At 40.8% G+C, this 23,332-nt stretch overlaps 1 long non-coding RNA gene across 2 annotated transcripts in view; it reads left to right on the forward strand.

The window, feature by feature from the left end:
• LOC145720523 (uncharacterized) overlaps positions 1 to 23,332 on the forward strand; it is an 82,019-nt gene that overhangs the window by 28,079 nt on the left and 30,608 nt on the right. For both annotated transcript variants that reach the window (XR_014143546.1, XR_014143547.1), the window contains exon 3: positions 1,263 to 1,376. This is a non-coding gene — a long non-coding RNA (uncharacterized LOC145720523). The remainder of the gene's footprint in view (positions 1 to 1,262; positions 1,377 to 23,332) is intronic.

The following is a 23,332-nucleotide window of genomic DNA, read 5'->3' on the forward strand; positions in this document are numbered from 1 at the left end:
AATATTGCGAAGTTTCAGTTCTCTTAAGTAATCAAAGACCTGATAAAGATAAAGCATAGAAACTTTGGTTTTCTGGGAAGATAAAGGAAAAAGAAAAAACTTTGTTTATAATTTCTTATCAAGAGCAGACCAACAATCCAAGAAGACTTTGTCTTTAATTGAGAGAAGAGCTGAATCTCAGTCTTATACCAGTGTACTTTTTAAAATCCATTCATTACAGTCTTAGTTCTGATCACACATAAAATTCTTTTCCAAAACTTTCCCTTCACAAACCTTCTACAACTTTCTCTTTCACTGAGATTTCGTCCTAAGCCTTCTCTCTGAATAATCAGTCTCATTGTAGAACAAAATTACCTCCTTTTGCCTCAACAAAAATATATTCCCATTCCTCATACCTTTTTTTTTTTATGTATCTCCTACTTTCCTACATATGAATTGCTTTCTTTGTCATTTCTATCAGTCATAATTATATTTAGCAGAATTTTAACTCTTAGAAACCTTAGTCTCCAGTGAAAATTAAGTAGTAAGCAATTAGCTGTTGAACTGTCTGTTAAACCAGAATTCTTTAGATCTAAAATTTATGAGTAAATTTTTTAATTTTTAGAATCCTCAGTTTCTCCATAATAAAATGCCAAAAGCAGACACACCTACATTCAGTAATTAATGTTTTAATGTTTTATCTTATTTGGAAAAGACTTAAATATCCAATGAATTTAATCCAATTTATCATTTAACTTAGCAAAACTTCAGAGTTTTAGGCTGCCAAAGATTTTGAAAGCTCTGTAAAAGCTTACCTATGAGCCTTTTTTTTAATCTATTCAACCTACTCATTCTTAACTATTACCCATGAAAACTTTTATGAGCCAAAGTCAGCCATCATTTTAAGTCATCGTTGCTGACAAATTGCAACAGATACTGAATAGGTTGTCCCTGTGTCCACTAAAAATCAATCAATTTGTTCCCCACTGTCAGTTGTAGTTGGGGCTCCTGTGGGGAAATCTGAAGTGGGTATTTTAAGTCCAGGGGAGTCCCTGGGCCCCCTCATGCTGATTTGGGAGGTGCTCCCGTTTGAACCTCATAAAGAGGTGACCCAGCGCCATAGTGGTGCAGACCAGGAGGAGGGGGAGGTGGTGGCAGAGAAGGTGAGGTGCCCCCAGCAAGGCTGGAAGCTGATAGAAGCCCAGAGGACAGAGAAAGAGACCTGCCGGTCCTAAAGCTCATCAGCTCGCACAGATGAACAGATGTGTGTTTTCTTTCCACAGCCAAAAAGGGAAAACTGGCAGTCCACACTGGGCCAGAGAAGATTGGGAACATCCTTGAAACAAAAGGAGTTTCGGCAGCTGCTTGGGAATATCCCTCAAAGTCCCAGGCCCAAGGTAGACTAACCACAGACAATTGGCTTCACTTATAGCCGTTAACCCAGGAAATGAGTGAGGGAGAAGCCCCCACATACAAGAGTCAGGCAACATTCCTCCAGTCCTCTCAAGATATAGTTCAGATATGACACGCAAAAGAAGCAAACAAAGAGGAGAGTTGAGACACAGGAAAAACAGAGGGAGAGAAAAACATGATCTTGGCACAACCTGTTTACAAGAGAGAGAAAAGGGGGGCACATAGAGAATATGACAGAACACAGGTGAGGTGGCAGATTAACAGAAGTAGAAGGGCCTGAGGCAGCTGAGCTGATGGTGGATTGAGGGGTAGAGGATGAGGAGAGGGGTGTCTTCGGACCCCCTAAAGGAGTATGGACAGATCAGGCTTTGGGTATAGGGCCATAAAGGCCAGACCATAGGGAATTTCGTTCCATTTCCCTGCCTTTTACAGAAGATCAAGTCGTAATATGGGGTTATAGTTAAGACTAGCATTGTCTTGTCAGACTTCCCCATCCTTTAGTTTATTTCGGGGCAAGGCAGTGTTACAAAAGAAGATAAGTGCTTTTTCTTTTTAAGCTTTCTAATGGAAGCTGGTTCCAGTTCCCAGTGTATCAAGGTCCATCTTAGGGGAGAATCCTTGGAGACAGAGGTGGAATTTCCCATTGTCTTCAGGGAGAGAGTTGACTCCTGTAATGAGGAAAGGAGCAACTAAACATGGGCTCCTGTTGTTCCCAGGAGGGGGCTCTGACCCTCTCCTAGGAATCTCAATAGAAGCTTGAAATCCTCTGTTATCCTGAGGAGAGCTGATCCCTCCCAGGATCTTGGTAGGACCTTAATTAGGAACTCTCCCAGAGAGTTCTGGTGGCAAGTGGATCCAGTGATCCATTTGCCCTCCATCATCACAGCAGTGGCTAGCATGCTGTGTGATGACCTGCCCAGCCCTGACATTGCAGGGCCTTTGCCTCATCCTGGTGCCTTCAGTCAGGAGTGACACTCTTCCTGAAGACCCCAATAGGAACAATAAGAACAGTGTTCACTAAGCGATAACCCTGATGTCCTGGGGTGGACAGCATCATGATTCTAAGATCTCTGAGTATCTCCTTCCCCTCATTCTGTTAGGCCCCTCAACAGTTGGTGGCAAACAGTAGCTGCCAGGGCTGGGGGGTCCCTTTGATTGTCTAAATGTTTCTTGTCTGACCCACAGAAATCTTTTGATTCCTTCTACTTTGTGGCCAGTGCAGGTGGAATTAACCTGTTTTCCAGTTCTCTTCTGAACCTGTGACTTGCTTGGGTCAGATGGTATTCAGTTAAATAGTGACTAAGGTAAACCCACAGGGAAAATTATTGTTGGGCAGGGTCCCTTGCTAGGAAGTAAAATGGCTGATAGCCTATTTTATGGTGAGCTGTGCAAACACAGCAGTGTGAGTTACAGGACCTCTGCGATAGGCAGCAGAACATCCCACAGGTCTCTCTCCCCAGCCATCAATGGAGGAGAACATGGAAGTAGGTGTGAGAGGAGGTCGCTGAAACTAAATGAGGGATCAGACCCAGGAGCTATGAAATAGACCTTTCAGGTACTGCACAGCACATGGATGAGCTCCCGCCACTCTCAGGATTACCTATCAGAGTGAACCCAGATGCATCAAATCTGCCTGGTATCTGCTTTGAGCCATCCCACCTGTGGTGGTTGTCAGAGGGAGCAGAAACAAATGCGCTGAGAAGAGTGAGCCTGTAGTTGGCCAGAAAAGATGAGAGAAATAAGCACAAGATGCTAACACATAAGGGAAGGACCAAAAGAAAGACTACTGGTGAGATAGAGACAGCCTGGGAATATGGGACAGTTACCTAGGGATCCATGTAATGGATCTTGGAGTGCTGATTGTGAGTGTCACTTCCAAGTGTGGCCACAAAGCACTCTTTTACGTCTTGGTTTCTCCCGCTGGAAGTTTAAGACAACCAGAGGGGCTCAGAGTACGGGATGTCCTTATATGCGCATCCCCAGATGAGCCAAGGTTTTAATTACCAGTGAGGTGGAAAGCCCTATAGGACTGTTGTATGTCCTGAGAAATCATCTCTGACACTTCCATAAAACTCTTAGTTGCCTAAGAGTGTCTTTCGACTAGAAGGACCAAGTGTCCCTGTATTCTTTGAAGCTGAAAATCAGTCTTTCTTAGATGCTACCAGACCATTTGGTTCCCAGGTAGATTGGAAAGAGAGAGTAGAACAAAGGAGGAACAGTGACTGAACAACTCTCCAGCACAAGGAAGACGAGAGTTGGAGACTCATAGATGAAGAGGGTCAGTCAGTACCCTGTTGCCTGTCCTTTTATGGTCACCAAAAAGAGGTTGCTGGATGAACTGGGGAGACCTCAGTCCTTGGGGCCTTGACCCAGCCCATCCCAATGGATGTCACTGAAGTTTCTTGGTCTTGTCACCAGAGAATTCAAAGTCAGACATGACACAGTTATATGAGCAACACAAGTGGGGAAGTTTATTAAAGTGAATCTTGAGTAAGTAAATTACATCTTGAGATGTGAGAGTGGGTGAGCTCAAGTGAGAAAGAGAGCTGCATGCCCTGGGGGTTGGGTTTCTTTTATTGAGAGTTGTCAACTAGAGGGTGGAATATTTATTACTCAGGTCAGGGATTTCTTGGAAGCAAGGTTTTATGTCTTTTCTTATTTGGACAGGGTTTCCTGTCATGGCACCCGCCATCTTGGGTCTGTCTGGTTTGATCCACCTTCTTGTGGAGTGCTACCGGGACCGGCCTCTGACTTGCCCAATAGCTGCCCAAGACTTCCTCTTTGTTGGCCTTCATGTATCCTGTTAGAACCTAACTAACTGCTTGCTCTAACAGTGGGACTTCTATTCTAAGGGGAAGAGAGGGATAATTATATAAGATTATCTCAGTGCTAAGGACTATCAAGATAGTAAAGGAAAATACTGTGATAAATTGTGTGTATGTGTTGTATGTTGTACGGAGGGCTACTTTACAGAGGAAGTCAGCAAAGGCTACTGAGAAATTAAGGCCTTAAGAGACCCTAAGAGAAAAAGGTTTTAATGTTACCCCTCCCACCATGATCCTCAAAAAACCAACCCTCCCTACTCCAAGAAACACAAAAAAATCCCTAAGCTTGTTGGCCTTTATTCTTATAGTTCAGTACAAAAGTCATTAGGTAAAACTTTTGATTATAATTGTTGTGATTCGCTCAAAATGTATAGCTGGCTTATGGTCACCTCTAATTGCAAATAACCATAGGCAAGGCACAGTGTTAAGCCTAAAAAGCTAATATTTTACTTACTAGCCTCTGTGCTGCTCTGCCCCTAGCTCTACTGTCAGGAAACCAACTAAGACAAAGGCTTTGTTGAAAGGCCCTTTCCCATTTGCTCTTTGTCTGCTGAGATGCCCCCACTATCAGGAAACTATAACTGAAGATTCCTTAAAAATCTTGCAACTACAAGGGCGCCTGGGTGGCTCAGCTGGTTAAGCGTCTGACTCTTGATTTTAGCTCAGATAGTGATCTCAGGGTCATGAGATGAACCCCCATGTCAGGCTACCAGCTGAGCATGGAGCCTGCTTAAGATTATCTCTCTCCCTCTCCCTTTGCCCCTCCCCGACGTGTGCACACTCTTTCTCTTGCTTAAAAAAACAATCTCAGAGCTACAGTCATTTTTCCTTCAGAATGATATAATTGCTGTATTTTATTGATACATAGGCTTTTTCTTCTTTCACATTTAAACACTTCACAAATCGGTAGGGTCTTATAATCCCTATCATTGCCAATTTCAATCATCAAAACTTGCAAAATGGGTGTTAGGTATCTGGAAGAAAATCCTGGAGATACTAGTAATTCTATTTTTGGGAAAATACAGACATTTATTATTCTACATTAAAGGGTAATCCCAAAGATTCAGACTGCAAATGTAAAGAGGTATAGAAGTTCCAGGAGAGAGTTAACCAATTTATTTTATTTGTATTTTTCCATTTATGTATGCACAAGGAATAATATGATTAAAATCTGTCTAAACGTAGTCATGAGCTCTTAATAAAATATAATTCTGATGGATAGGAAGCATTATGTTATTAGCAACCTTTATTTTTTTCTACTAGTTCATAAATAATGGTGTGTCTTACAATTGATCATGTCCTAGATATGATGAAATTTGATTTAACTATTTCTGTTTGGACTATAAAAGTTCCATGGCTTTTTTTCCTCTCCACTCTCTAAGATCCACATTAGGTTGATTAAAATTTTAGACAGCAAGCAGAAAATAGCCCCCTAATCAGAGTTGTATTCCCTTCCATTTTGCCTCAAACTGTTTAGCTCCTGCATGAGCTCAGTGCTTTCATAGGACTGTGCTAAAAACAGCAAGAAGCAGCCAACATATGTCAACACTGACTCTTTTTTCTTCTTGGCTGGGATATAGTTTGCCTTTGAAGGTATCACAGATGGTGGATGGTGTTATTAAATGTTTTGTACAGCATAGTAAGGAACACAGCATTCCACCCTGTAACATCTGACTTCTCTTTGCATGTATCCAAATATTGCCATGGAGCTAATGCCACATGGGATTTTATTCTGGGTAGTATATCTGTCTACCTAACATTTATATTGTTATGGTAAAAAAGAGAGAATGGATATTGGGAGGTGTGGGGGAGAAAAAAAATTTTCTATGCCCTTCAAGATTGTTCTAACTGGACTAAGAATTAAATTGACATAAGACAGATGAACAGCTGAAAATCAAACTTAATTTTGTATGTGCAGGTAATCCACATAGAGATGAGATTCCAAAAACAGGCAAAATGAGGTATATGTGTCATCCTAAACTAAAGAGAAGGGAGTAGGAGTCTAGGACTTCAAAGGGAAGGAATACAATTCATAGGAAGATTAAAAAAAAAAAAAGGGAATATTGGTAAACAAATTTTTCCTGGGCCACTCAGAAACAATGGGACATAGAGGACTTTGATCAAACAGGCTTTGCTGTTTTCCTCCCTGTATACCGTACCTAGTTCATGTTATAATGTAGTTATCTATGGTGCTAGCTCTCTTCCTGGAGTAGGTCCTTTATCTAAATTCTTTTAGGCAGTTGTTGTTGGGCCAAGAGGGGTCAAAGTTTCTTCCTGAGTCTTGGGCCTTGATTATTTTCAGCTAGTCATAACCTGTATGCCCAAGTGGTCTATCTTGGGGTAGCCTGCCTTTAGCCCCTACAGTTACCTCTTTTGAAATTTCCTTGGAAGTTTCACACCTTAAAAGTTGAGTTGGAAAAAAAAAATTTTTTTAAATGAGTTGGTAGATTGTTCCATCTCGTTGAATTATTCTCTTAGTCTCAACAGTAGGTCAGTTCAGTTAAACTCATTTCAGGACACAGTGATGCAGGTGTATTGGCAAAGTTAGGCCTGGGGTTCAAGTAATCAAGTATTAAATAAGAGGCATTTTTATGGAAACAAAAGAAGAACAATGGTTACTGATTAGATCAAATTTGAACCAGTTTCTGAGTTCTGAGAGTAGCCAGTGAAGAAGATTTCTAGGTGTCAGGCTCGAAGCATCTTCAGATAGCAGGCAGTGGCAGTCTGTCAGATTCTCCTAGTTTGTAGTTTCAGTGTCTGGTGATCTTTCTGAGTGGCCCACAGAGCAACAGAAAGCACAAAGATTGTCTATATATGAGCTATTGGAATTTCTCTGACGTTTACATCAAGTTGTTCGTATTCAGTTTGCATGGCTTCAGGAAAAAGGGCAGTTTTAGTTCTCAAATGATCCAAGTCAGAAAGGTGGAAAAAACACTGAAAATGTTTGTTGAGAGAATTGTAGTGAGGTGTTGGAGGAAGCTAAAAAAAAAAAAAAAATCAGGAACTAGTCCAGTTTATGATGAACAGTATTAGAATCTAATATCCACAAAAGTGTGTTATTGAAACATAATTTTTCTTTCTATGATTTTATTTATTTATTTGACAGAGAGAGAGAGAGTACAGGGAGAGGGAGAAGCAGGCTCCGAGCAGAGAACCCAGCGCAGGGCTCAATCCCAGGACCCTGGGATCATGACCTTGTATTTAGGGTTAGGATGATTATTTAGAAAGGGGAGCCTTGTCATCGTATGTAGAGGTGGGCATAACATCCTACATGTACCTTAAGGAAACGCGCCTGTGCATGCATTTTATGTTAATGAGGCTCATGCTCCTCAGCCAGAGACTTTAACATTATAATGAGGTAAAGGTAACTCCTGGTCACTCTGTGGTCCATCTGTGCAGGTGTGAGTCAGGACTTGGGCTCAGACTGGTCAGGGTGGTCTGGGCTGGCCAGAGCTCTTCATCAGGGCAGTCATTATTGCTTGAGGCGTAGTTTCATTTTCCATCACGGATGCTATGCCCATTGGGTTTTTTGCCCAAGTTAAAAGATGAGCTGGAAAGAAGAACTTAAAGAAAATGTGGGACAAAGGTCAGTGGGTACGTGCAGGTGGGCAGTAAAAGTCAGGTTTTGGGATCTTGCTGGTGACAAAAACCTTAATTTCTAGTGGAATCTAAGTAGTAAGCTATTGTGAATTGTTATACCAGTATTCTTTAGATTGGCAAATTTATGAATTCATTTCATAATTTCTAGAAACATGTGTGTCTTTCAATGAAGCACAAAATATGTTTACTAACAGACCCAAATTTATCTATAGTTTCTCTGTAATAAGACGAAAATAGATAAACCTATGTTCTGTACTTAATGTTCATTAATTTACTTTATTTGGAAATGATCTAGATATTCAATGAATTTAACTTAACTCATCATAAACTTTAAGGTTTCAGGTTACCAAAAAGATTTTGGAAGCTATTTAAAGCTATTTACCTGTAAATGTTCTCACTTACATCTCTTTAATTTACTTGTTCTTAACAATTGTTTAGATTACCCACAAAACTTTGTGAGACATCAAAGTTGTCAACCACTATTCTAAGTTTTTTTTTCTTTCTGACAAATTTTGCAACAGAGATAGAAACTTATTCAGCTTTCAGTAAACATAGGCACAACAGAAGTTTTATATTCAATGCTGATAACTCTAAAAATGTGTCTATTTGAATTAAATCAACTTTTAATTAGTTTTAATGCCAGGTATTTCCCCAGATCAATCATGTGAACTTGGAAGACATTTGGGTTAGTTTCTGTCTTTCTGAGAGTATTAGAATGCACAGTCCTTACAAGCACTCGCCTTCAAACCAACTAAGTAGAGCTCGTTTACAAATTCGTTTTAGCAATACCATTTGCAGGTAGAGAAAATATCTCACATTTGTAACATATATATATGGACACATATATAAACACAGGAAATTAATAGCTTTTGTTTTTACTAATATTTGTGGAGAAGACAGTATAGGCCCAATTTCCAAATACCTATGTATCTCTGTCTCTTTCTCGTTTCTTTTACTCCTCATGAAAAATTTCTCCCTGAAGTTTGCATTTCAAAAAATGGCTCTTAGGTCCTAGAGAAGGTGGATAGAAAATTCATATCACAGAGGCACAGAGAAAGTATCAAAGTTTTTTTCAAGGGCGCCTGGGTGGCTCAGTTGGTTAAGCGACTGCCTTCGGCTCAGGTCATGATCCTGGAGTCCCGGGATCGAGTCCCGCATCGGGCTCCCTGCTCGGCGGGGGGCCTGCTTCTCTCTCTGACCCTCTTCCCTCTTGTGCTGTCTCTCATTCTCTCTCTCAAATAAATAAATAAAATCTTTAAAAAAAAAAAAAAGTTTTTTTCAAGGTGAAGATTTGGGGCATTATGCCTATTTCAGAGATGCTAGAGCCCTTATAGCAGCTTGTATTTTTTTTTTTTTTTTAAGTAAACTACCCTCAGTGTGGGGCTTGAACTCATAACCCCAAGATCAAGAGTCACATGCTCTGGGGTGCCAGGTTGGCTCAGTCAGTTAAGTGTGGGACTCTTGATTTTGATCTCAGGGTCCTGAGATTGAGCCCCCAACTGGGTTCTGTGGTGGGCTTGGAGCCTGCTTAAAATTCTCTCCCTCCCCACCAGCACACGGGTGCATGCATTTAAAAAAAAAAAAAAAAAAAAAAATCACATGGTCACATGTTCTACTGACTGTGCCAGCTAGATGCCCCAATAGTTTGTATTTTAAAAGGCCTCTCCACACCTTTTTGTTTTTAGTCTCAGGTGATGTGAGCTATGTTTTCAAAGACATGATAAAATTTATCATTTTAAGGGACAGGGAAAGAATGCAAAAAAATTCTTTTTCCTAAGAGTTCCAGGTAATTGCTATTTAAAATTTACCTTTCTAAAGTACAGGACAATTTTGTTCCATTATCCAGATCTTTTATAATATCTACAAGCATTTTGAGAGGAATAGGCAAGGTTTGGGAGATTGGTAAAGATAGATGGACTTTGACTTGTTTCTACAGTTGTATTTCTGATTTTGTAGAGATCCGCACAACAAAGATGGTTGTTTTTAATCTCCCCCAAAGAACTGGCCTGTGGCCTGAATATCAAGGGTTTGACCTGCCTTTTTAACTAAACTTGCTTCAGGAAGATTTTTAATTAAAATGGGAATGAAAAGATTTATGCCTTTGTAAAGTCTGTATAAAGCATTTATAAAGCTTTTTTTCCTAAGTACACAGTTCAGCTTTGGCTTCTGTTAGCCCCTGAATATTGGCCTTCTGGAGATCATTCATAGAAGAGTCAAGTCATCTGTTTCCTCAGGGTGAGGGCAGGGGTGCGGGGGTTGTGAATGGCCACGAATCTTTCGAATTCCTCTCTAAATTTGGTAGGATCTTTTGAAAGTGGAGGTAAAAGGGCTTTATAATTGAAAAGATTTGCTGCTGCCCAGGGAACATGAATTCTTTGTGGTCGGGGGTCGGGGATACACCTGTAAAGGACATTGCATAAGAAGGCCTGAAGCTGGCAGAGCCTGATTCCAGAGTCCTGAAAAGTAGGGGCAAAGTGAACCTTACTGCCAGTCTTGGGGGCTTTTTGTTAAAGTCACTTCTTGGCTTTAAACATTTACATGAGTAACCTGTATACTTTGGACGTAGGGATTAGATCAGGGTGCTATCTGTAAATCCTGTAGGGAGAAGGAAAGTTAAAACAGTCAAATGTGGCTGGATTCTAACAAGGGGAATTTATGTTTGTTGTGTTAACCTTAAAAATAAAACGTGGTTATTTTACCAGCAAAATGAGTTTATTCAAGAATAACAGAGAATTGCAATTCAGGACAAGCAAGTATGGCAAAGCTATAGGCAAGTCAACAAACAAAGGAGATGAATGATATTTTATGGAAAAGAGGGAGAAAGCTGGGAGGAGTTGTGTTTGAATGAAAGTCCATTGGAGAAAAGCAAGAGTTCAAGAGTGATGACTGTTTCTCTTTGGCTGAGTTGCCGGGCTCGTCTGTTTCTTGTAGGAAGTGCAATGTATGTCTTTCTCTGTTGGGATCTGTCATGGATGATTTTTTTCTTGTTGATGATTCTTCTGCTGGGGTCTGTAACTGACAAATCTTTCTGAGATTGCCATTGAGTGGTACTGCTCCCCCTTCTTGCCTCCCCTTCTAGCATCCCAAGTCCATTTTAGTGGTTTCCCTTTATTGATTTTCACATTTCATCCTTTTGATCAAGATCTTTCTCTGGGTGGCTCAGTCGGTTGGGCAACTGCCTTTGGCTCGGGTCATGGTCTCAGAGTCCTGGGATCAAGCCCCACATCGGGCTCCCTGCTCGGTGGGAGGCCTGCTTCTCCCTCTCCCACTCCCTCTGCTTGTGTTCCCTTTCTCACTGTGTCTCTCTCTGTCAGATAAATAAATAAAATCTTAAAAAAATAAAAGATCTTTCTCTGAAAGCATCACTGATCAAAAGTCAGGTTTTTCATATTTAGTGGTTCTGTCTCTCTGTGTCAGGAAAGGCCTTTCCCTGTGTCAGAGGGAAAGGGTAGAGCAATTGGAAACAAGGCCACATTTGAGCAACAGAGAGGGTTAGGAGGGAGAACCCTCAGACATTTATAATCAGTAGTTCATGATGTGGGGAACAAAGGCAGAAGGAAAATTACTGAATTTCCTTACTACCTAGAGCCCACTGACAAGTCCTTGAAACAGGCAGAGTGACATTCCTCTAGGAACTCAACTGCCTCGATGTTGATACTTTCCTAAGGGCAAAAGGCAACCTTAGCCCGACCCCTAGGATCCTTTATGTCTATTTTAACATATAAAAATTCCTTTGGAAACTTCCTTTATCTCTACCCCCCAAGATACATGTTGGCAATCATCCCCCAAGCATATGACCCACTGATATACATCTGAAGGGTCTTATGACTGAGTTTCTACTAAACAGTAATAAATGACCTTTTCCAACAATAGCTAGCCCCCTCAGGATCCTGGAAACCTTGTTTCCAAAATACCTGGAAGGCTTACACTATCCCTAACCCCCTCCCAACTTGAAAGTATATAGTGGGCCAGTCCTCCTGACCCCAGTGCAGCTTTAATATTATATTAAATATAATATTTATATTATATTTCTGCCCACGGGTCCTGTCCCTGTGCTTTAATAAAACCACCTTTTTGCACCAAAGACGCCTCAAGAATTCTTTCTTGACCGTCGGCTTTGAACCCTAACGTCTTTCCTACATCAGTTCATATTTATCAAGGTCATAAGCGTGGGAGATCATCTCCTTATTGGGTACATCATTTTTATAAAAGTTTCACAAGCAACAAAATACAAATTATGAAATAATTATATAGAACAGAAGAAGTAACATAACTCCACATTGTATGGTAGCTCTGCAACTGGACCCTAGATCTGAAAGTAGCCAATTGAAACATTTCTTGGCACTTACAGACTTAGGAGAGAAAGGTCCTTTCTATCAGGGCAAATCCAGAATCATGTATGCCTCCTGGAAGTCTCTGCCTAAAGTGGCCATGAGAGCAGAATAATGAATACTGCAGGAACACACTGAAAGAATTCACTGAGTGCATTTGGGAAAATACAGTGCAGGTATATACATAAAGCAATAGCTAATGAACTTTTTGCAAAAATAGCAAAACATCAAGGATGTATTAGCACAGTAGTCTTGTTATCTCAAAAGAATTGTTTGAAACCAAATATGTTATCAATAATACAGTCCGCAAAGTTGTAAATCTAGAAACCATGAATTTGGATAAGAATCCAGAGTCAGTTAATAGTCCAAATGAAAAAAAAAAGACTTTTGTGAATCCCGAGAACATTCTAATCCTTCAGAAAAAGCAAGTGAAAAGATTAGTTTGTCATGAGATCATGACGAGCCTGTTTCCAAAAGGTCAATAAGCCAAAGTCAAAAGAAGAGGTTTCCCCCTTTTATAAGGGCTTGGGGAATGCAGACAAGGGCATTGTGTTTCCACAAAAGAGATAGTAAAAGCAGTCAGTGAGAAAAAGATATATAGGCCTGATCCAGACATCTTGGGGAAAGCTGTCTCATCAGATGTCCTCTTCTTCAATTCTGCAAAATCTTTACTTTCAGATCACCAGATGGTGTGCAGGTCTGGTCAGAGTTTGGTGCTTTGTTTAGATATGTCACATGAATCTAAGAGTCTGTTCCTTGGAACTTGGCAGCACAAAGTTTGGTTAGCAGTACCTAATAAGGGCCATTCTTTTGAGGTCAAAGAGAGTCTTTCTAGAGATGTCATCCAATAGACAAAATCTCCAGGTTGCAAGGTGTGATGCTTAAGGTCTTTGTCTCCCAGGAGAGCACTGTGAAAAGGTTGGTCTATCAAAGCATGATTATTTTAATAGAAACAATTAGGCCTTTACAATAGAAAGTATATCTCCTTTACCAGTTGTGGGTCAAAGGAGGCCAAGTACATCGGATATCTGTGATTATCTCAATGGGTGAGAGCCTATGAGTTCCAAAGGGGGTGGATCTGAGATTTAGAAGGACCAATGGCAATGCTTTGGGCCAAGGTATTTGGAGGGTCACTACAGATTTTGCCAGTTGAGCCTTAATACTGCTTGCTGTTGGTGCGTTTGACTAACCTTGAAGATTGAGGATGGTGTTCACAATCAAAAGTGTTGTAAAACCAACCAAACAGCAAAGAACTGTTGAGGTATTTGACTGGTAAAGTGGGTTTCCTGATCACTCTGAAGTTCAAGAGGGTTCCTCAGCTAGGGATAATCTTTTCTAACAGAATTTCAGCCACAGAAGAGACATCAGCCTGTCAATAAGAGGAAGCTTTGGTTCAGTGAGAAACATACAAACCATGACTAAAGCATACTTATATCCCTGAGACCAAGAAGTTGTATGAAATCCACATTGTGAATAGGTTTCCCTGGATTATACTTTGGACAGGTGGGACAAGTGAGATGGGCATTTTTGTGGTCTTATTAATATTTCTCCACCAACATTGATTCACGAATGCTGTCATTTTATCAGTAGATCATGGCTTTAATGCATGTACAGTAGTAAGTAGTAAGAATTTTAGAATTTCTGGCAGGGTCAGATTATTATTTGGTCCAGATCAGAGTTCTCTTTTTACTGAACCACTGTTATTAGATTTTCGATATTGTTTTTCCTTCTCTGGGAGTAATTGTCGGGTATCCCTTGTCAATTTTTCCAAATTATCATTTGGGAGAATATCCCTTTGGACCACAACAGAGGTTTGGCTATTGATTTCCTTGACAGCAGTATTTTTGGTGGAAATATCAGTGAGTTGATTTACTTTGGCCTCCAGGGAGTGGAGTCTGGAATGTCCAGGGACTTTAATAATAGCCAGAGCAGCCAGCAAAAGTGTGACATTTAATAAATTTTTAACATAGGAGCCATTTTAAATTTTATCCCCATTGGAGGTAAGGATACCTCATTATTTCCATAATATTCCAAAGTCATGAGCTACCCCAAAGGCATACTGACTATCAGTATTAAATGTTTACAGTTCTACCCTAGGCTAAAGTACAAGGATGGTTAAAGGGGATTGATCCCATGATTAATTCTTCAGTGACCTTAACTAAGAGGGCAGTGGCAGGAATGGCTGTGAGACAAGGTGGTTATCCCCATGCCACAGGGTCAAGCTGTTGGCTATAATTACTCTGTGGGCAATAATGGTCTATGTTTTGGGGTGAGTACTCCAAGGGCATTTCCTTCCTTCTCACATACAGAGAGGAAAAAGGGAAGTTGATAATTAGGATGTCCAAGGGCAGGGGGCTTTAGTAGGCTTTTTTCTCAAAAACTGTGTGTTTCTGATCTAAATAATGGCACCACGTTTGTCATTTTTTAGTAAAGCATATAGAACTTGAGCCATAAGAGAGAAGTTTGGAATCCGTTTTCAACAGTAGCTGGTCAGTCCAGGAAAACCTCATAATTGGTGCTTAGTTTAGGTTTGGGGAAGTTCAGGATGCCTTGAAGTCTACCTAGATCCAAATGTTGTCTTTGTTCCCAGATGAGGTGCCCTAAGTATCAAACCTGAGTTTGAGCAAACTGCAATTTTCTTTAGAGACTTTACATCCCTTTAGGGTCAGAAGTTTTAACACATGGATATGGTCTTCCTGTGAAGAGGTTTGAGAAGGGGACCAGAGAAGCAAATCATCTATATATTATAACAAAGTAGAGCCTGCAGAAAACTTTCTATTATCCAAATTACCTTTTTAAAAAAAATTTTTTTTAAGTAAACTCTACCCCCAACTTGGGGCTCAGACAACCCCAAGGTCAGGAGTTGCATGCTCTACCAACTGAGCCAGCCAGGCAACCCTCATGCAAATCCGCTTTTAACGTTTGTGAAAAGTAAGAACTCTCTGTGAAACCCTGGGACATAACAGGTGTATATCCATTCTTTCCAAGTGAAAGCAAAAGGTATTTTCTATCTTTGTCAACTGGAATACTAAAAATGCACTGAATAGGTCAATTATAGTGAAAAACAGGCTCTCAGTGGGAATGGATGTCTTTAGCATATGGGGTTAGGAACAACAATATGCCAAGGGCTAACAATGTTATTTATTGCTCAGAGGTCCTGAACAAACCTTCATCCTTGGCCACTGGGTTTTCTCACATGAAAAATAAGGATATTTCAGGGACTAGTACAGGAGACAGTGAGGTGTTGAGCCTTGTCTTCTATTATGGGCTTGATGCTTTGAAGGGCTTCTTTATTTATAGGGTATTGATTAATTTTGTGGAGATGGTTTGAGGGATCTATTTGAATCATGATGGGAGGTACACTGTGGATTCTATCAATATCAGTTAAAGATTTTGCCCATAAAGGAGATGGTAGCTGATCCAGTGGCCTAGCTATTGTGCTGTCAGCGACAGAACAAATAAAAGATGTCAAAGGGTCATTCAATTCCTGATTGGCTATTTTGATTACTACTGTCCAGTTCTAGAATTATTTCCCCCTTTTGGCAGAAAGAAATTCCAGCATGATACTTTCCTAAGAAATCTTGGGTCAATAAATGAATAGGGACAGAAGAACTAAGGAGAAAAGCATGTGTATCTCTCAAAGGGCCTTAGAAGGGAATAGGTTCAGAGGCAGGAACCCGTTGAGGTTTATGAGAGACCCTGCTATTTGAACTGTTTTTGTTACTCTGAGGCAGGGGTTGTGCACAGAGAGTGTAGCTCCTATGTCAACAGAGGGCTATTCATTCCCAACCTGGAGAGTGGTTTCTCCAGGCCTACTAAGAAGGAGAATTGGGAAGAGCCCCGTCATTGGGAATTAGGAGGACATTGGAGAGAATGATGAGGGATGAAAGTGCCTGAATTGCTTTAAGTTTGTAACTATCTTGTTTCCAATGCCCTGGGTCTCTGCAATAACAGTAGAAATTGGGGGGGGTAGGTTTAGGGGCCCTCGTTTGCTGGGAGGCTTTCTTAGTTGAAAACTAAGAATTTTCGTGATCTTTCTTTTAGAAGATTCATCTAGGATGTGAGTGAGCTGGTTTGCCATATTAATTAAATCTGGAGTGGGCAGTTTCTCATTGCATCCTTGTCCTCTTAACTAAAAGAGATCCCAGTTCAGCCTATTAATAAATGTAGATTTAAATGCTACCCAGGTGGATTCAGTATCTAAAGGAAGACCAGAATTTTCTTTAAAGACAATTTGGAGTTGATTTGAATAGTCATGAACAGGTTCATCAGGCTTTTGTGTGCAAGCCTGAATTTTGTTCCAATCAGCAGGCTTAGGAAAAGCTACTATAATTGCTTGGTGGGGGTTTCCAGTGTGTGTGTTCTAGCATCTTGCCAAAAGTTAGGGGTTTGTAACTCTAAGTCCCATTCAGGAGGTTCCTCTTGGGCTAGTTTCATCCAGTGTTAGGCCTACACTCACTAAGCATGTGGACTAATTGACATAAGTCTGAGAAACCAGGTTGGTGAGTTTGAATTTAACTGTGTTAAGTTCTTCAGCAAACTTACAAGTATTTTCTCCTGCTAATCTAAATTTAGAAAAAAAAATGGCTGGGATCCCATTTCTTAGAGGTTTTTCTCTAGGGTAAGAAGGAAAGTTCCTAAACAGCACAGTCTCAACAGTCACAGCCTCATTCCAGAAGGAATCGGACCAAAGGCCAGCATAGTTCCAGTAGGATTGGTCCAGTTCCAAAAAGGAGTCAGACGAAAGGCCAGCACAGTTCCAGTAGGAACAGTCTGGTTGCAGTAGGAACAGTCTGGTTCCAGAAAGGAACTGGACCAAACGCTAGCACAGTTGCAACAGGAACAGTTTGGTTCCAAACAGGAGTTGGACCAAAGGCTAACACATTTTTCACAAGGAATGGTCCAGTTCCAAAAAGGAATTGGATCAAAGGCTAGCACAATTCCAACAGGCACATTTCCAACAGGAACAGTCTGATTCCTAAAAGGAGTCAGATTAAAGGCCATCGTAGTTCTGACAGGCACAGTTGCAACAAGAACAGTCCAGTCCCAAAAGAGGAGGCAGACCCAAAACTGGCACAGTTCCAACAGGAACAGTCTGATTCTGAAAAGGGGTTGGACTGAAGGCCAAAGGAGTACTCTAAGAAAGAACAAAGTCTGAAAACAGATCCCAAATAGAGCCGGGAGAGAACTCAAACACGGAGAATGGAGCTTGAAATCTAGAAGAAAATTACCCCCAAACTCCATGGCCAGCAAGAAAGCAGTGGACCTAGTTGACTCTGTGGGTACCAGCACCTGTTTGCTCATCAACCTTAAAGTTGTTGGGGGTCTTCCCTGGATCCCACTTCTGATCACCAAGTAATGTTAACCTTCAAAATAAAGCTGTCAGTTATTTTACCAGCAAAACGGGTTTAGTCAGGAATAACAGAGAATTGCATTTCAGAACAAACAAGCTATGGCAAAACCATAAGCAAGTCTAACAAACAAAGGAAAGGAATGTTATTTTTAAGGAGAAGAGGGAGGAAGTTGGGAGGGGTTGTTTTGAATGAAAGTCTGTCAGAGAAAAGTGAGAGTATAGGGTGATGACGGTTTCTCATTGGCTGAGTTGCTGAGGTAGTCGATTTCTCATAGGAAATGCGATGTAGGTCTTTCCCTGTTGGGATCTTCCATGGATGATTCTTTTCTGTTGATGGTTCTTCTGTCACAGTTTGTAATTGACAAGTCTTCCTGTAATTGACATTGAGTAGTACTGCTCCCCCTCCTAGCCTCCCCATCTAGCCTCCTAAGTCTATTTTAGTAAAGTTTCCCTTTACTAATTTTCTTAGTTGTGGCCACTAATTTTTGTCTTAAGTGTAATTTCTGTTCTTTTATCTTGAAAGGGAGTCACCTAAAGCTAGCCATTATACTAATAAGACAATTGAGAGCTCTGCATAAATAATTTTTTTCTTTCAAATGTAGCCAATTTAAAGGATCCATCATCTGGCCATTGGTAAGTAGGATCTATTAACGTGATTCAAACCAATAAGACTTTTAATTAACCAAAGATACAAGAGGCATCCCTAGAGAGGGCATGGGTGATGCAGCCCCCTTGATCCAAAAGTTCCTAAGAAAGCAAAGGCTTTCACTGCAGAGGCAGTAAGGATGGTGTAGTGAAAACAGTGTCCTGGTCTCCCACAAAAACGTGAGGTGCCTCCAGCCACAGACTTGCCTGTATCACACTCAGGTGCTACTGGAATGGGACTTTCCAGCACTAACAAGCAATGAAGATTGAGACAACAAAGGTTCCTTATGGTCTGGGGCCTCTTATGACAAACTTCCCTGAGAACTGGCATAGTCAGACAAGAACGATGAGGGACTCTGTAAAGCAGCTATGTCAAAACACAGGGAATCACATGTTTTTCCCTGCTTTGAACAGAATAGGATGACTTTCCAAGCCAAAACTTCACCCAAATTTTTGTTTAATTCCCTAAGTTTGGATCCACAGCCTGGTCAGCTGTCCACCAGCTGCACACAGGTACGTGCATCCTTCAGAGCTTATGCCAAGCTTAGGACATCCTGAGCACAAGCACATCCAGGTTTTCTTACATGTGCATTAACAGTTTTTAGCTAAGCCTTGGATCTCTTGGAGCCAAACTAATATTAGGAGAGATGTGCCATGGAGTTGGAGCTTTTGTGGTGTTTTACAGTGTACCTTTTTGCATGGAAGTTTACTCAAGGTTGACAGATGACCTAGTATCAATCTAACCCATTCTGTGACCAACATATCCTAACACAGGAGTCTTTGAGTTAGGTGGTCAGCATTCTAACAGCTTCTAAGTGTGTGACCCATGCCTACCTATTTTGTGGCTTTGGTTTCCAAGCTGTCCCTTAGCAACAGCCTTTACCTCATGTGTACATTAACCCACAGCAAAGCTTATCTAAACAGATGCCAGTCTGGTAAGAACCATGAACTCACCAATCTGTGAGGTTAGCTGGAACAGCAGACTTATAATAGGGACTATGCTTGCATTCTTACCCTATGGTTTTTTCCTCTTAATGACAACACAACAGATAGATAAAAACAAAGACCATCTCTGGGAGGAAATGGATTAATAAAACCAAGAGTACTCTACCAAATTTAGTAAGAGTTGCTGAGTCCAAGGAACTAGTTTTATAGGTATTTTCTCCTGCTAATCTAAATTTAGAAAGAAAAAAAGGACTGTCACCACTGTTACTCAGTTGGACCCTGTAAATAGAAATTCTGGGAGGCTGACATGGTAAGAAAACTTACCTTCTGCTGGCTGTATGTCAGATGCCCAAGGATCTCAGCTGTAGCAATACTAGGGCAAGCAGTTGTCCAGAAAGTTAAAGTATCCTGCTGACTATGCCAACTGTTGGGGAGGAAGAAATGCTATTCTGCCCTTCAAGGTTCTTTGAACTGAACTAGGAATTAAATTGATGTGAAACAGATTAACTGAAAATGAACTGTAATTTTGTATGTACAGAGAATCCACATAGATGTGAGAGTCTATAGTCAGGCACAATGAGGTATATATGTCATCTTGAACTAAGGAGAAGGGTAGGGGTCTGGGACTTCAAAGGGAAGGAATGCACTTCACAGGAAGATGAAAAAGAGTAAATGTTTGGTAAATAAATGTTTTCTGGACCATTCAGAAACAATGGGACATAGAGAGGACTTTGATCAGATAGGCTTTGCTGATTCCTTCCTATCTACATATTATAATGTAGTTATCTCTGATGGTAGTTCTCTTCTTGGAGCAGGTCCTTCATCTAAGTTTAGGCAGTTGTGGGGGTCATAGGGTCAGAGTTTCTTCTTGAGTCTTTTGGGCTTTGATATTATCAACTAGGAATAATATGCATGCCAAAGTGGTCCATTTTGTGGAGGCCTGATGTTGGCCCCTAAAGAGACAACTCTCTAATGAAACTGATAATTGGAGTTATTGAGATCACTTGGGGAGTGTGTGAAGCCAGAGACAATCCTCCAAAGCAATAGCATTTAAGGGATGACCAATTGTAGGAGCCAAAGGAAGAGTGCTTTCAAAAATGAGGGGGCATTCAACACTGTTAGATATTCCCCAGCAGTCAGGTAAGATGAGAACTGAGAAGTATGCTTTAGACTTAACCGAAATGTTGTTGATGGCTTTGGAATGAGTGGTTTCATGAGAACAGTAGTGGGGAAGCAAAAGATAACTATAAATAAATACAGGCATTGGGAAGGATCATGAAGTTGAATGGGTTTATTTGTGTATTTTACAAAGGGAAAGTTTTGAGTATGTCTAAATACTGGAGGTGAGGGACCAATGAAGCAAACTGCATATAAAGAAGAGGGAGAGGTTAAGTACCTGAATAGGGTCCTCAAGGCCTGAAGGATTGCCTTCAATGGGAGGAGGACCATGTCTGATCGGGATGCATTATCAGTGTGTTTAAGAAATGTGTGGGATTGATGTGGGCGTCTAGACATGGGTTGGAATCAAGGCATCTCCACTTCCTAACTGTGTAACCTTGCCTAAGCTGCTCACTCTCTCCAGTGATTATGGCTGTTTCTCTTACTGAGCATTCTCTATGGTACAGGTACTAACCAGTGAAATAGGGTTGGTTTGTTGTTGTTGTTGTCGTTGTTGTTGTTGTTTTACACAGGAGACTGCCAAGGCTGCATAGCTTAGTGGAGAGAACATGTTTGTTAAAATAAGTTAGACCAAGGCCCAAATCTAAGCAAGAAATTGAGAAAACCGTTATATGATAATTGACATTTTTTTTGTAAGCAGGAGACAGAATACAGCCTGAAACTAAGGGGAAGAGTGGGGGAAGTCCATTGGGTAAACCATGTAAGGAAAGGAAATTCAGAATAACCAAATATTTTTCTACTTTATCTTTTTTAAAGATTTATTTAGTTATTTATTTATTTGAGAGAGAGAGAAAGAGAGAACACACACAAGCAGGGAAGAAGGGGCAGAGGGAGCGGGAGAAGCAGACTCCCCGCGGAGCAGGGAGCCCGATGCGGGGCTCGATCCCAGATCCCTGGGATCATGACCTGAGCCAAAGGCAGACGCTTAACAACTGAGCCACCCAGGTGCCCCATTTATCTACTTTAGATAGTCCTTTCAGTGATGTCATAGAGTTGACAGATATTAGGTAGGACTCTTACAGACTCAGGTACAGAAAAGCCAGTTCAAACTTACTTAAATAAAAAGAGACTATTTTGTCTCAAGTCACTAAAAAATTCTTCAGGTGGAACCAAAGCATTGGAGTGTGTCCTACCCTCCTCCTCCTCTTTCTTTCTCCCCATATTTCAGCTCTGCTTTTGTTTTTTTAAAGATTTTATTTATTCATTAGAGAGAGCGAGTGAGAGATTGAGAGAGAGAGAGCACATGAGCAGGGAGCGGGGCAGAATCCCCACTGAGCAGGGAGCCACCGAGGCTCCCTTCAGCTCACTTTTTTTTTTTTGATGTTGGCTTCACAAGGCTGACTCTATCCTCGTAATGACAGAGAAGGACAAAGTAGCACCAGCCTTCAGTCCTAGATGTGCAAGATCTCCCTAATGAGCACCTCTCTCCTTAATTGCCCTAGAGAAGCACCAGGATTGACTCTGATTGGCCAGGCATGGGCCATATTACCACCCCTGGAAATTAGGAATAGGTTTGGAGATGTGGTACACAAACAGACAACACACACACACACACACACAAACACACACACCCCTCTCACCCACCCAACCTCTTGGACTAATATAGGAGAGGGAAGGATTCCCAGAGGACAGAGTAGATCCCTTAACTCAAAGAAAGGATGATGGGCAGGTGAAAACACACTGATTATCTGTATCCATGTTCTGCAGACTGGAAATATGTTTTCTTATATTGTGTTTATACTTACAAATTTCTTACTGAAGATTTTTTCATTTTTGCTAGAATTCATTGCTGGGATTTAATGAATACATTCAGTCCATGAAATATGACATTCTGAAATTTAAAGAATAATGAGTCTTTGCACTCTTCTCTCTTTTTATTCCTCTCTTTTCCTGATGTTTCTTTTTTAAGTCAGGTAATGCATGTACACATTTCCACCTCTCTTAGAGGAGATTTAGAACAAAGAGGAAATAAGATTCACCTTGACATGAATTGATTGGACATAAATCTTAGAGAATCAAGTTGATCTTAGAAGTAGTAGAAGTATTCTGAATCCAGCAATTAGCTAGAAAAAGGCAGCCACATCCTCTTTACCTATTTTCTCTTTCAGTTTCCTAGATCTTTTAGCATTTTCTTTGGGTGAGTGGCCATATCAGTCAGAGTTCAGTGCATAAAATAGAAACCACTCTAGCTATTATTACCATGAAGGGATTTAATTCAGGAGATTACATGTATACAAAAGAGACTAAGGTGAGTCCTAGGCTCGGCCTCTGAGGATAATTTCTAGAATAATGATCCACCTGGGAAGCTCTGGGGCAGTCACTGGAAATTGAGGTGAAGACATATGCTTTATAGCTGCAGTCCAAGGTGAGGAAAAGGAATGAAGAGGCCACCACAAGTTAACCCTGCTATGATACTCAGAAAGCTAGAAGACTGCAAACACAGAAACTTAAATCTCCACAACTGTGCTCGTTAGTAGAAGTACCCACTGTGAGTTTACCTTTCAGATCTCAAATGAAGGTATGTATTCATAGACTCTAACTCACATGCAAAACCTTAGCTGCCAGGGAGTCTGGAAATGTCTTTTTAGCCCAGCCCTGCCAAGTAGAAGGGTGGGATAGAGGTTGAGCAAGCCAGTCCACAGTTATCTATCACAGTGGCTTAGGCATTTTCTTTATTTTTGCTTGTTTTCTGGCAGGAATGGTTGGATTGTTTGTGTTTGGAACAGGCAGAGGAAAACTGAAGAACAGTTGCTGCTTGGAAAAGGAAATGTCGAATTGTAAAAGCTTATTAGCTCTTAGAGTCAGCCTGAACCTTGTTTCAATCTTTCTCTGACTGGGTTATTTCACTTAGCATTATACTCTAGTCATCTATATTGTTGCAGATGGCAAGATTTCATTCTTTTTATGGCTGAATAATATTCCATTGGTTGTGTGTGTGTGTATACACACACACCCATATACCCCACATCTTCTTTATCCATTCATCTGTTGATGGACACTTGGGCTGCTTGTATATCTTGGCTAGTGTAGATAATGCTGCAATAAACATAGGGTGCATATAT

The sequence above is a fragment of the Leptonychotes weddellii genome, chromosome 3 (genome assembly GCF_054177405.1).
Source record: "Leptonychotes weddellii isolate Sample4059 chromosome 3, ASM5417740v2, whole genome shotgun sequence".
Classification (NCBI taxonomy): domain Eukaryota; kingdom Metazoa; phylum Chordata; class Mammalia; order Carnivora; family Phocidae; genus Leptonychotes; species Leptonychotes weddellii.